A 15,347-nucleotide genomic window follows, 5' to 3' on the forward strand; every position below is an offset into this window, starting at 1 on the left:
ATAACAAACATTCAGACCCACTGAATCCCATTTCAGCATAGGCTTTGGGTTTGCAGTCAGCACGTGTTGTGTGTGCAGAAAAGAGAGAACAAGTTTTTAGCTTTCATACTTCTGCAACACAAAATTAAAAGAACAATTGTATGTGACATTTTACACATAGAAATAGTGTTTTTACTCATCTGATAGCTCGTAAATACATTTGACTTCTAAATGTATATTTCTTTTATGCTGTACTCATGCTGAGATATACAAATTGGCGTACGATATTTGAAGTCTGTTCAACAGGTGACACATATTAGCCTATTGAGTAACCCATACAGAATAGTCAATTTATATGAAGAGAAATTAAACTATGATTTTTTAGCTTGGAAAGAACGTAAATGAGGAAGAATATGAAGGAAGTATATAAATTTCACATACAGAACATAAAGTGAGCAAAGTAAAGCTCAATACCCTTTTTCTCCTTATGCAGTCCATCCCTAATAAATTCTCAGATCCCTGCATGACCAGGGCTAGGGAGGTTAACAGAATAAACAGGGGGGAAACCTATTTCAGGGCTGGAGGTGGGGGAGCAGCAAAAAAAGATGAAAAAAAAAAAAAAAGAAAAAGGGAAGGGAACAGTATTGAAGGGTTACTTCTTGATGCCAAAACAGGGAACCAGAAAGGGAGTTGGACCATAATGTATGCAGAACTCTCACTTTCCCTTGAGGGGACCATAGAGCTTAAGTTTGGTATACAGTGGTGATTTTCCCAGAAAACTGACAGTAAGGGGACTAGAAATGTGCTCCACAGTTGTTGAAATCACCCTGAATACTGGCCACTCCCAGGAACAGGACACTGGACTAGATGGATCTTTTGTCTTTGTCAAAATAATTTTACTTTTTATATAGTAAAATAGAACACAAAAGAATGTATCTCAGAATACTATTAGCATGTCTGAGTGTTTATTTCCTGGAAAGAGTGAACCATAAAAATGTATTATTCATGCAAAAAAAATTTGTCAACTTAGTGTGAAGCCATTCTGTTCAAAGGACCTTTAAGTCAGGGCAGCAGACACTCCACTTCTGGAGAAGGAAACTGAATAGAAATCATGTCTTCAGTAGATGCTTTTAAAATTATAAATGAGTTTCCTTTCCATATAAGCTGGCTGTGAAAGGAGAATACCTGCGGGCAGACATCCATAGCTGGAAGTGAGGGAGCATCCCGTGAGTTTCACAAAATAGCCAGAGGTGGGCTCTGATCCTGTGATAAAGGAGCTCTTGATGAATGAGAAGCCTTTTAAGAAGATTATTGTTTAGAGTCATTCAGTAAATATTAATGGCTCAACAACATACAGTATCTTCTACAGGAAAAAGAGAAAAAGTCTTTTCCTTCTACCTGCACTCTTGTGCTTGTGATACCATAACCCCCCAAACCCATTCAGGCTAGATGTATCTTCGGTCTGAAGTGGCTGCACACTGATGTTTTTGCATGATCTTCACTTTCAGTGTTATCATTCAAACTGTGTTGGGGGGGAGGGGGTCTAGGAGGGAAGGAGTAAAAATGCTTTTAAAATTGAAAAATGCTTGCCAAAAATCAGTGGGAAGGAGTGAGAAAAGTTGCCATGACAACCTCCAGCATTGTACTTCTGAAGAATTGCTTTACACGTTTGACACACTTGCAGTTTTCCCTTTCTGCAGTGATTATGATGTTTCATGCTTCTCCTTACTTTATCTTACATTGTGTAAATACAACAATGCAGGGTGATACACTTTCAGTATAAGAGCCCTTTTGCCTCTGTAGCTGCAACAAATACAGGATTTTAATAATTCTGGACTAAATACTTACTGATCTTGCAGGCTAGTTTATCTGACATTAATAGAGCTACTTTTTGCCATTTTCTTGTTATAAAAGTTGTAGAAGGAATATGTCAATGTTTTTTGATCTCAAAGAAGAAAATATTTAGAACAGAATGTTTGGGTTTGGCATAGTAAGTTTAGAAGTTATTCTCTTCAGCATGGAGTGCGTAAGTGGGAGAAAAAGGCACTGTCTTCTTAGACTGAATAATCGCGAGGGAAAGAGGATAATGAAAATGGCGAGTACGAAGGTCTGAGAACGCAGGTCAAACAAGTGTACAGAACAGAGATGGTACTTAATGTTTTGTCCTTGCAAACATGCAGGGGTGCAGTTGAAGATATTCAGGTAGGTCCGAGCAAAAAAATTTTGATGTAACTTCTTTTTCCAGAAAAATATTACATGTTTTGATCATGAGTAATTTGTGCATTGAATCTATTGAATTCCTTCACTGTTGAAACTATAAACATCTTTGAAAGTCAAACACCCCTGTTTGTACATTGTGCTCTTTACCCCTGCCCCAAAAAAACCCTTTGTTGCTGAGTTTAATTAAAATTAATCCCTTATCGTTCCAAAATTTCCTACATACAACTTTATGCTTTCTGTGAAATGGAAGTGCTAGGATTAAAAACAACAACAAATTTTCCTTTTTTTTTTTTTTTTTTTTTTCTTCTCTGAGTAAATTAGATTTCTTCTTAGTATCTTATTTTGGGCATTAAGCATAGGATTCGTTATTCATGCATCTCTAGTAAGAACCTTGCTCATTTTTTCTGACTATAAGCATAAGAGATCCCTCTAGGTTTTTTGCAGGCAGAGGCATGCCTGCAGGACAGGTGGCAACAATTTGCTAATGAAGACAAACCAGAGCCTGTCCTCCAACGGTTGAAACATTGAATGCCTTGTAGTTTATTCTGCTGCTGTGTTCCATTAGCCTAATGGGTGATTGTCATTATGAAGTCGTTAGCAGTTCATTTTGGGTAGCTTCATGGTAAGAATCATTTGAAGGTAGGTGCCCTTGGTCTCAGTTATAATTTATGTATTCTGTTTTTTATGTAAGATCTATGTTAACCAAAGAGTAATAGAACAGGATGCTCATGTCAGAAATTGACAAAAGCTGAAACAGTTTTTTTTTTTTTTAATTTATTTAGATTATTTGGTTTATTCATAGCTTCTGTGTAGATAACTGGCTTAATACTGAAATATCAGTTTGATTTCCTTTTTCTTAGAGAATTGTATCTCATCTGCAATACAATAGAGTTATTTACTAGCCCCAAATATATAAAAGTGAATGTATAATAGCTATCTCTACTGTCATATTATTCCTACTAGCTGTCATTAACTTGATTTCTTAGTGAGCTTTACACCGAGATGTTCAACACCATATGGTATTTACTTTAATGAAGGATCGATATGTGAAATAGAGTAGTGAATGTGTTGCATTAATGTGTAAGTAACTCTTCTATCATCTTTCTCTGGTTATCTGTAGAGACCACAATGTTTTTCTTTTAGTTCAAATAGCCAAAGTTTGATGATTAACTTTCTGGTGGTTTATACAAATCAAAAGATTCAACTATATTCTTAATTAATCCTCAGAAAAAGGCACAAAATTCTGCTTCCCTTGACAAGATAAAGGCAAACAAATTGACATTTTCCTTGCCATGCATGTCAGTCCAGTGAGATCTGTGATCTCCAAGTCTGCCTCTGGTCGCTCACTTTTCTCCTGAATATTTGACTTTGCTGGGAGGCACAGGCCAAACCTCCTGTGACTAGTACATCACACTCTGCAATTCTGATCCGATCTCAGACTGCAGGTTATTCTGCAGTGCTGCCTGGTGCTTCTAGAAGCACAGCTGGTGTTACCAGAGCTGTTATTACTGGAAGGAAGTTAGCCTGGCGTAAGGCTTGGCCCTATCATCTCTCCTTGGAAATTACCAAATGGTACAAGTGTAACCTTCATATGTAGTTTATGTTTTCTGTCTGGTGGTCTTTGTTTTTGAACTAGTGATTATTATAATTAAAAGGAGAATAATCTAGTAGGAGAAAGTGACATTTGATTTTGAGTTGCTATATGACACTTATAGCATTGAGGGACCCAGATTTGAACTATGCTTTTTAGTCTGACAAGCAATTGTCATGGAAAGGATATATCTGCAAACTTGCTGAATGGTTATGTACCTTGAGCATTCAGAATAAACACAGGCAGTTGGAGAAAGAGATTCTGCACTTGTCAGGATAGGCTAGAAGCATCCCATAACCAATTGTAGTATGCCTTTTTCTGTGCTAGTGGGGGTTCTTGGTTTTGGTCAGATGTTTAAAAAACACTAAGCCTTTTTTAATTTAGGTGCTGCGAAGTATAGTTCTGAGAAATACTTTATATGCTCCTAAAAGGCAAACTTAATTTCATATGATTTTTATATGCATTGGAAATGTGTTGCTCACAGAATTACTATTAGGTTTGTTTTTTTGAAGATGTTTTTTCCCTACTTTATTTTGAAAATCGTAATGTCATGTGTAGATTTTTTTTTTTTTTGGAAGTTGTTGCCCTTGAAAACATTCCTTTGTTGAGAAGTATTATTACTGAGTTAGAAGAAAAAGATGTTTTTAAGCAGTTGGTCCTTATATTAGAGTTTTCTTTATATTAGGCTTGTAATTGAAAATGGGATTACTTCTTTATGGAAGTAAGTTGGAACCGTGGAATTATCTGAGAAGAAGGAATGCTTTCAGTGGATTTTATATTGTACTAAGTTGGAAATGTCATAAGAAATGTGGAGCTATCTGAGTAAGTGCTGTTCAATGGAAGCACGGTTTGCAGAACCCTGCTTGTAGTCTGTTGTTTTGAAGGTAACATATTAATGTAATGTGAATATATGCTGGAAATGTACTGCCTTTGCTACTTGGAGACATAAAAATGAAGAACAGAATTTTATGGAACCAGCTGCCAGTTGCCTTATGTTTTTCTTTCAGGTAGCCCTTCATATATGCAGGGTGATACACGTTCAGTATAAGGGCCCTTTTGCCTCTGTAGCTGCAACAAATACAGGATTTTAATAATTCTGGACTAAATACTTACTGATCTTGCAGGCTAGTTTATCTGACATTAATAGAGCTACTTTTTGCCATTTTCTTTATTGCTGCCAGAATTGTATCATTTGATGTGCTTCTCCACCACAAAGACTAAAGTTCAGCTGTTTTTATCACTTTGGCGAACTGTTTTGCACATCTTTTTAAGAGATATGGTAACTGTTTCTCAGCATGTGGAAGAACTGTCAGTTGAACAAATCATGTTTGTTAATTAAGCTCTTTAGAAAAGATATAGGAGATAAATTTAATGTGAGAGACAACAGCGTATTTGTAAAATAATACAGCTTCTTTTACAATCTGTGTAATCCTGTGCAAGATTTAGTAGTACACAAATGGTTATTATTCATGTTAATGGCATGTAATTATCCTCCCATAGCAATAGTAATGCGATACAAATAAAGACTATTAGGACATTAACCATAAGTGACCACAAAAATAAAAATTGAATATTGTGTTCTTGAACCTTAAATAGCAATATCCATGAAAGATATTAAGGCAGCTTTCATTTAATAAAATGAAATAGTCTGCATAATTTAGGAAGCTGTACACATTGCTTTGGCAAGCAATGAAGATGATAATTTAATTGCTGAATTAGAGCAATACTGGGAAGACTAATACTATTAAAATGCATAATGGCACAATATCCGTGCAGCAGACTCCCGTGGAAGCTAAGGATGGTAACAGCCTGCCTTACCTTTTGCTTCAAAACTGAAAAAATGTTTCTTCTCTAACAGAAACAAACACCACTACCTATGCTTAGACTCCCCCTTTTTCTTCCCACTCTCTTTAGCTACAGTGTACATGTATATGTGACAGTCTTCCCTGAGGGAGAGGAATAGAAAGAGGGTAAAGCAGCTATGGTTAGCCATGTCTTTAATGGAGATGTGAGATACTTAAGTGAAAGATGCGCAATGTAAGAAGTCATTCAGAAACAAATGAAATAATGAAAGCTGTGCTATGGACTTCTAACAATAAGCACATCGACTTCAGCAATCGTTTCAAAGCTTTTGTGCCATTTTAAGTGCAGATAGATGTGACCTAACGATGTTCTTAAATAGCTGTTTCTCTTCAGAGCTACCATAAATCAGTTTTAGTGTTTTACATTATGCTCATTATAGTTCAAGATGCCTGCATTTCCAACACGAAACGTGAGGTGAATCCGTCAGTGCTGCGTAACAGGTGTTAATGCTTACCAGAGTGTAGCTTGAACTATATCACAAGGATAAGAAAATTGAGTTAGCTATTAAAAACAAATTTTAAACAGCTTCTGAGTTGCAGAAATGCAGAACAGTTTTCTCAGCCTCTTTCAATGACTCAGGGCCAACGTGTACGCTAATGTCACTCAAGGATTTGTCCTCATGATAATTGACAAAATATCAATTAATGTTCAATAACAGAGATGTTGCATTTTCCTTCTTCCATTTATTCATTTTCTTCAGTATTCAAAAATTTATATTTTTCCTTGAAAAATATTATTGGAGCAGAAAACATGATGAATACACTTACAAAATCATTTTTTCACTATCCATGTGCATGTATGTGCTTATGTACTCTTATATATTCCCACTGGAGATGTTTACATTCTTTCTGTTGACTTCAGTGTCAAGCAGTCAGGAAATAAAATTCCATATAATGAGCCGTATTTTAGGATTCATAGTTTCTGTCCATGGAGATTTTCAGAGCCTGTAGTGGATCAGCCCCTGAATAACCTGGTCTGATCTCCTAAGGTACCATGTCTGGTCAGGAGGTTGGACTCTGGAGGTCCCCTCCAGCTTGAATTATGCTCTGATAGTGTGTGGAGAAACTGTTTAAATCACCAGTAGCTGAAATGAATAATGAATGTACATGAACAAATTGGGCGTTTATTAAACAAAAACATACTTCTGAGTGACAGAACGTGAAAAATAGTTCTGGTAAGAATTCACACGTTCAGTTTCTTATTTGCAGCCTGAACAATGCAGTCTGTATAAGCTGCTTTCTACATCTCTTTCCACCTTTGTGATAGTGTTCAGCTTAATTTTAGCCTAATCCACTTATTGAAAGCAGCACAGGGTAATTTGGGAGCTGAAAAAAGAGTTCATGTAACATACCTACCTTTTGTTGCCAGGAATCTGTTTGATATTTGTAGTAGGGAAAAACAGTTTTGTGAAGGGCAATGATAAGAAAAGTATCCCTTCGTTCCACTGAGTTTTTGACCGTTTCAAATACTCAGTGACTTAGTCTATACCTTTGTGTTCTTAGGTATTGTGCAAAGCCTTATTAGTAAGAAAGGCATTAATGGAACTCGTCTTTGAAAGAGAAAACATGTTCAGAAGCAATGCTTTAGATTTGTGACCTAAGTTGGGCTGTAAATGCTGAAATAAGACTCGTGTTTTCTGTTGATGAACCGAGTAAGACAGTTATAATATCCTATCTTAATTTATATACTTTTGTTTACTTTCTGGTGCTTCTTGAAGTCTTGCTGTCTGATGCTTCTGAATTGGTAGATTATGTGATGCTTTTAGCATTAAATAAGCAGACTGTAAAGTAGATTGGCCTTCTTGCATTGAATTTCTCAGGCTAAAAAGTACAGTCTTTGTAAGCCACGTCTCCTTCTCTTTCCACCCCCATGATAATGTTCAGAGTTTCAATTTACTCCAACTCACTGCTTGAGACACAGAACACTTGCTGTTATATAAGACACTTCAATTTGATGTGATTTTCTGTTACATTTTATTATATTAACCTTCACTGCTTTGGGATGATCTTTTGTTGTAAGTAACAAAAATAAAAATGGAGGGACAGGGTCACCATGTGTTCGTACAGTAGTGTTTGCAATAAATGATACAAAGCTTTGCAGCATAGCGTGCCCCAGAAGAATTTGATTTAACACTGTTAGCATTATACAATTACCAGAAAAACAATTTTGTGCATGTGCAGCTAGGTGCCTAAGTAGATGTAAAATTTTAAGAAGGAGGCTGTGAAAAAACGGGCATGAAGGTTATATTAGGAATTATGTAAATGTCTATGTTAAAGGCTTTATTTGAGAAGAAAATGAATAATGGCTGTTGAAATAAATGTGGCTAAATGTGCTTTACAGATGTGTATCCTGTTAGTCTCGAAAGACTGTTTTTGTTACAAAGCAAGGATTAGAGAACCAGTTACACTGTAAGATAAATACAGACTTTCCACTAGAATTACAAATTTTAACTTAACAGTTATAGAGAACATTTTTAAAAATTTCTTTCTGCAGCTAAACCATATTAAAATGTTGTGTGAAACTGTTCTTATACCCTGTTGGATTGAGGCTGAAGTCTTTTGCCAATACAAGTACAGATACACATACCACTGCCAGTGTATAGGTATACATGCTACTGCCATGCTGTGTACGTTCCTCCAGTATGTAAAGGGGGCCTACAGGAAAGCAGGAGATGGACTGTGTCAGGGAGTGTAGGATTGGGCAAGAGGGAAAGGTTTTAACCTAAAAAAGGTAGGTTTTGATTAGATACTAGGAAGAAATTCTTTCCTATGAAAATGGTGAGGCCCTGGCACAGGCTGCCCAGAGAAGCTGTGGATGCCCCATCACTGGAGGTGTTCACAGCCAGGCTGGATGGGGCTTGGAGCAACCAGGAGGTAGGAGGTGTCCCTGCCCGTGGCAGGGGTTGGAACCGGATGATTTTTAAGGTCCCTTCCAACCCAAACCATTCTGTGATTCTGAAAATGATCCTTTTGCAGCTACAAGTACAGGTGGTGAATTAAATGAAATCTACATCTCAGAGATCGTCTTTCTCCAGGGTGTTCATGAACTACAAAACAGAAATAATGAGTGAAGCCGAATCCTGAAGTTGTTGCAGAGGGGGGCTAAAAGCAGTGGCATCCTTGAAAAGGACCTCTTCTTCGGTTCTCCCCTGTGGTTCTCCCACCAGTCATGAGAGCACAGCTGGGGTAGCAGCTACACTATAATTAACTGCATAGTCTTTAGTTGTGCTTTCTGTCCATGCTGAGGAAGAGGAAAATCACAGAGCATGCAAGAAGAATATATGATGCTTCACATAGGACTAACCTTATGTGTTTAAAAATTGTGCATATCTTTGATTGATGTTAAAAAAAAAAAAAAAAAAAAAAGATAAAGGCAATCTAGGAAAGCAGTCTTTTCCCTTCTTTTTTTCTTGAGATCAAATATGCTCATCCCTTTTATTAGAATTCTTCTGGAGATGTGATTGCTTGAAAAATGTGAATTAATTATGGCAGCAATACTTTTATTACTCCTTTCCTATTCATCTACCTACCTACAGCTTTCATATTTTTCATTCTGTTGGTGGGCAGGCAGCCTTAATCGGAGACAGGCTGCAGCTCTTCGGGCAGCTGTGGCTTCCGTCACACCTCAGGTTGTGTGATGCCAGCGGGTCTGTTGGGTAAGCCGAAAGCACAGTTGTGTGAGGAAAAGGGAAGTGAAAGCTGTAGTAGACCTTGTTAGATTGTTTAGGAGGCTGCTGCATGCCTATTTGCACCTGATCTGAAAATTCAGTGTGCTCCCCTGTAGAAACTATTCTCATGCCCAGATGGCAGAATCTCTGTAAGGATAAGCTTCATCAACAGTGTCATAAACACAGGCGTGCGAGAGAGGCTTAAATCTTGTGGTAAACAAAATATTCTCTGGAACTCGTGTCTTCTAGTTTTGGTACATTCTTGATATGATACAGGATTTTGGTATAGTTCTTGGTGTGATAGAGGGCTGGTTGTGAAGTGTGAAGGCCAGCGGGGTGTCAGCAGGGTGCTTAACAGAGGCATTTGATATTGTTGGAGGCTTTCACAGTAAAGGACCCTACTGAACCAGGTGCCTGACCATCTCCAGCTAATCCTAGATATTTACAAGTGAGCATAAAATCTTTTAAGTAGACATTTGTTTATTGGCATAGCTGAAGAAAACAGAATATGCATACACAAGCTTAAAGAAAAAGGAAGGATGAATGGCTGAACTGTGTTCACATCAAAATCATTCAAATGTCATTAGAATAAATAACTTGATAAATATTTAAGTGGATATATCACCTTGCTTTCTTTTCCATGACATAACAATTTTTAGGACTGGTTTCACTGCTAAATTGAGAACTGCTGCTGCCATGACATGAAAATGTCAGGATATGATCTGAGGTGGAAGGAAAGCTAATCTGCAGCTTTTGTGCACTTGGATGTCCCATTGATGCTGTGGCCACGTGAGAAGAAACAAAATTACTGTCTTCTAGGTGATTGTCTCAACATTTGTTTCTAGGCCTTGAATACCTTTTTACAACTTTGATGGTCTGAAAGATTGAAGACAAAACAGATGAGTCCACAGGTTAATGTCTCTGAGATGGGCTTTGGCACAGGTGACTGGCGCATGAGGATGCATGAATGTGTGCTCCACTTGTTGCTCTTCATACAACCCCTCTTGACCTCTTTGGCATCACTCTAGTCTACGTTGGCCTATGACAAGCCTGCTTATTTTTTTTAAAGACACTAATATCATAAGGGAGATGAAAACTAGTAGCCTTTGTATTTTGTTTGTTCTTGCCATAACTCCATCCTTGCCTGTCTTGTCTCATGTGGCGTTTAACTTAAGGTCTGTGCTAGCACTTTCACTACCCTTTTCTAGTAACTTCCCTGAAAACAAAAAAGCAAAAATGCAAATGTTTCAAATCAGTCAACTTTGCCTGAAGAAAACATAAGCTTGCCCTACATGTTTTTGGTAGGAAAAATAGGCAGGCTTGATTCCGTGCCCACATACCATTGAATCCTGGTGGAGAGCTCCCATGGATTCAAACACTGATACTAATTAAGTCTTCACAGCTAGGACCCATTCCTGTCCTTTGTAAGGACTGATTCTCTAATACAGGCCATCACCTGCTGTAATAATGTGTTGCTTGCTTGCTTTCCAGGTCTTGCATGACTCTTCCATCAGCCCTCACATTCAAACTGCAGTTTACTTGCTGTTGTGGAGTATGTGGTTCTATCTCATCTTTCCCAGCTGTGTGATGGTCTTTTCCTAACCTCTGTTGCCATGACTTTGTTGTGCAGAACTGAGCTACCTTTCCCAGAGCATAAATCATTGTCTACATTTTGGGTTGGCTTTTGGGGAGAAAGAGGATGCCATCTGCTAAGGATAAATTGGTTAAAAATTCTGCCTCTCTGGAATACACTGAAAAAATTTTAGCCATCTGCCACACAGGTCCCTGACCAGATATGAACAAAGAAGTAAAGTAATATTTTTTGTTTGTTTGTTTTGTTTTGTTTTCCCTGAAGCAGTTGAAGATATCAGCCCTTAGAACCCCTGTGTTCAATTGGAGTGATTTCTATCAGGCACATTTACACAGAATTCCACGCTCACCTATCCTCATGCTCCACCGTATATTGGAGCTTTGTATTTACAATGTATGTGGATCATAGATATGTACAAAAGTCATGTAGGTGTACTAACTAAATGCAATAAATGGAACATTGTGTACACTAAAATAGCAATTAGAAAAATAACTATGTCTTTTTATCAGTAACTTTCAACAGCGTGAAAGTAATTACTTTTCCAAATCTGATCTACTTAACAGTGCCTTACCATTTTTCTGGTTTTGCTAGCAAGCAACAGTATAATTACAGCTTGGAGGTTGCTACTGATACTTTAAATCTGGAAATTTAACTACAGATTCTTGATTCATTTAGTTCTTTATTTAGAAGCCTACAGTGACAAAAGGTACCAATTTCTTTCTAGATACCTTTCTCAATTATTTAAACATATAATGAAGCAAAGAACAGTGTCTAGAAATGATAAATGCCATGTTTTTCAACCTGTATCATGAGACTATCAACATGTCTCTTGGTCTTTACAGACCTATGGCTGCTGAGTGACTAACATTCATTTAACTCCATTCCAACATGCATATTGCTTTATTTTCTCTCTGCTTCTGTTCTGAGTCTTTGGCTGCTTTTTGGTTTTTGTCTGCCAGCTTCACTTTATATGCACTGCTTTTATACCTCTGGCTTTTTTTTTTTTTTCAGTTTATTGCCTATCTGACTCAGAGTTGTTTTGCCTGTCGAGTAGTAGCTCATAACACAAATGTGTAACTTTATGTTCAGCAATTTCTGTGGCCTTTTTACTAAGTGAGCTTTTATTTTGGTATCTTCAAGTACTGCCATTTTGTAGTGTGTGAATGACATGTTTAACTTCTTTGAGCTCCTACCACTACTTGTATCCCCCGACATATTTCTATACTGAGCAATAGTTTATTTCTAACTGGATTTCTTATAATTCTAACTCTTTCTGGCATGTGACAAATAAACTGATTCACGTGGAATATTCCGTACTAGCACCATCACTTCTCGTGCAGGAATTTTAGGCAGAATCATTCCAAGGACTTCAAAATCACACATCCTATAAAGTTGGATTTTTTTTTTTTTTTTTTGTGGATATTTTAATTTCTCCTTAAGAGGGCTGATATGTTTTTTTTGTTTGGTTGGTTTTGTAAACTTGTCAGAAAGTGTGGTTTACATCTAAAGCTCATGTAGATCAAGTCAAGAACTAGAACCACAGAGATGAACTATTAGTTGAACACAGTAGGTTTGTTTGTTTTGCATGACCAAGGGCTTCAGAAATCACTAGTGACTTTGGTACTTATTAATGGGTGCTCTCTGTTGTATTGGTAACGTGAGGAGGCCTTAGTCAAGCCAAGGGGCCTGTGTGCTGAACAAACACAGCATTCTGCCTTGTATTGTACATAGTGTAAGTTCACAGGCAAGTAAACACTGTGAAAGGTGTGGAAAGCCTTGTTCAAGATTGCTTATTGATAGCAGAGTTAGGAAGAGAAACTCCTGATTTCACGTTGTAGTCTTACTGTGACTCTTGTGCTAGTGTTTGGCTTGTAACTAGCATCCTTTCCAAATAAAGAGTTTTTTGAATTTGAGCAGATGCATGTCCAACAGTTTAAATGCTCCTTTTATTATTAATATTGTTACCCCAGATTCACTGCTGTACAGACGGAGTAGATGATTCTTTCATGATCAATGAGATGGAGTACAAATCCTTACTAACACAGCGTGCATGTGAAATCCTAACTCGGTATTTTCATATGCTTCTTCCCATAATTCCTATCAATCTTCTGCAGTTTCTGGTTCATCTAAAACAAGTTTTGAATTGTTAAAGCAATTAATTTATCCCTTTTGGGTCATATCATGCCTGGAACCCACAGTTCAGTTTGCACTGTAGTACGAGACATGGTTACTGCTGTGTTCATTGTGACTGCTTTAAAAGTACATGGTCTACATGCCTGCTGATCAGAAAAAACTTTGAGATGGTATTACTTGTATATTCGGTGATTTATTACAGACTTAGCTCCAAGCCAATGTCAATTCCTTAGGAAAATAAAGTCTCTTAATACTTAGGAAATCTGAGCATATATAGAGTGGTAAGATAGTGACATCTAAAAAGCAGATGTTTTAAATGCTTGACATTGAGAACAGCTTTCTTTCTGTCCCCCAAAATAATCCTTGAGTCAAAGAAAAAAGCTAGTTTGAAAGTATCCCCCTGCTTTTCTGTTGTGGCCACTTTATAGCCTTAACAAGATGAAAATACTGTATTAGAGAGTGCCACTTCTCCATGCTGTATTTTCCGAACAAGTGCTTCCCACGGTGACGTTGTAAAGATAGAAAGGCAAAGAACCACAATGAAAATAAAAGCTATGTAGGACTTGGCTCTGAATCTGAAGATAGTACAAAATGCTGATGTGGAGCATGTAACTGAGTAAAAGGCTAAGTGATCATCCCTGCCTTTTTAATGTAGGTTAAAACCTAACATGTGAGAAACCTGTGCATGCATCAGTGCCAGAACACCCCCAAATCTGAACTCCCCAGAACCAGTGTTAGGCTTTCAGTTTTGTCTCTGTCTTTTTTTCAGTCTCTGTATTCATCTTACTTTTATTAAGAGGGATAAATCTGATATGATGCACATGTTCTTAATGTTAATATAGTTTTAAAGCATTATTGTTTCTAGCAAGTTTCCCGTCTATTGTTTAATCTGTTGTTTGCTTCGTGTTAGCAATTCCACATGCAGTATGAAGAAATACCTGTCTCTCACAAAAGTTTGAGCAATTAGTGAGAGCTCTAGTAGTCTCTATTATTTTATCACCCAAAGACATCATTCAGGGTTTTTCTCACTTTTCAAGCAGGGAAGGTTGGATTCCAGTTCATAACTATTTTTGTATTTAAAAAGACAGGGTGGCTGGATTTAAAAGTTCAGGAATATGAGCATGTGTTGCCTTATTAAAGGCAAGTACTGTTGCTTTGGTACTGCTTGAACTGAACCTGACATTAGTGGAGGAAGAAGGCAGGGTGCGAATAGGGCAAGAGCCAACAATGCAATTCCTCCTTTGCCAATGCATCTAAGAAATGCTCTAAAATGCTACTTATTAATAAATGAATATAACATGCCTGTCAGATTAATAACACTCTGTTTTGGTAGTGAGAGCATATTTTTTCTATTTGTAGAGATTTTGTAAGACCTTCACCGCCTCTGAAATTTGTACGTGTCCTGCTCTGTTGCCCTGTTCTAGTGAGTCATTCTGGGTCTGCCTTACCTGGGTCTGCCTTACATGTATTTCCTCATGATGCGGCTGATGTGGGTGGTCAGAAAGTGCCTGGCCTAGTGGCCTTTCATGACAGACCTTGCTTTGTTCTTTGAAGTGACTGGTGTTGGCACCATAGTAAGAAAAGTGAGCAATTTTTGGAATCATATTAAAATAAGTGAATCTTGCTTTAGGCCCCAAGGCAATCCGTTGTGCGATCTTTTATTTTTTGTAGATCAAGTCCTTAAGATGTTACTCGTGAAGCTGCGACACTGGCCTGAGTTGAAGTGGTGTTTGTTTTTTTTCCAAATCACTTCAGTAAATCTGATAGAAAGCTGATACAGCCCTTTCAGATCCATTGCCATTTTTGGTTCATTAATTACAGAGGTGAGCAAATACAATGGGCTGGCAGGAGAGAATAAGCTCTTACAAAGATAGATTCTTCCTGTAAGTAAAAGCAGGGCAGTCTGCCGTGTTACAAAGAAAGAGGAAAAAGAAGCAGACAGTTCTGTTTTTAAAACAAAACCAAACCCAAAACAACAACAACAAAACAATGAAATTCACTGGGTGCTAGTGAAAACTTCATTTCAGTGGACAAACGTGGCAGTTTCTAGGAATAGCCGCTTGTGTCAGCCAACACTTTTGAACTGGAGGGTTTTGAAATCATGGTCCAAATGAAAGCATTGTGGCTTGAAAGCTCCTCATGCAGTTTTTTCTCCCATAAATTTTCCTTGATATTAGAATTTTTATACAGTGACGTTCTATGCATTAGCAAATTAAAAAGGAAGTTATTTCTTAGCAGGAATAATCTGATTTTCTAATCACATCACCAGTTCTGCATTTTGAGCCTGAAATTGCCAGAGTTGG

At 37.5% G+C, this 15,347-nt stretch overlaps 1 long non-coding RNA gene across 1 annotated transcript in view; it reads left to right on the forward strand.

Moving 5' to 3' along the window:
* The first annotated feature begins 2,765 nt into the window (after positions 1–2,765).
* The window catches only part of LOC311438102, a 177,440-nt gene continuing 164,858 nt past the window's right edge, over positions 2,766–15,347 (forward strand). Inside the window, exon 1 of the long non-coding RNA XR_014693922.1 lies at positions 2,766–2,838. This is a non-coding gene — a long non-coding RNA (uncharacterized lncRNA). The remainder of the gene's footprint in view (positions 2,839–15,347) is intronic.

This window comes from Aythya ferina (genome assembly GCF_964211825.1).
Source record: "Aythya ferina genome assembly, chromosome: 5".
NCBI lineage: Eukaryota > Metazoa > Chordata > Aves > Anseriformes > Anatidae > Aythya > Aythya ferina.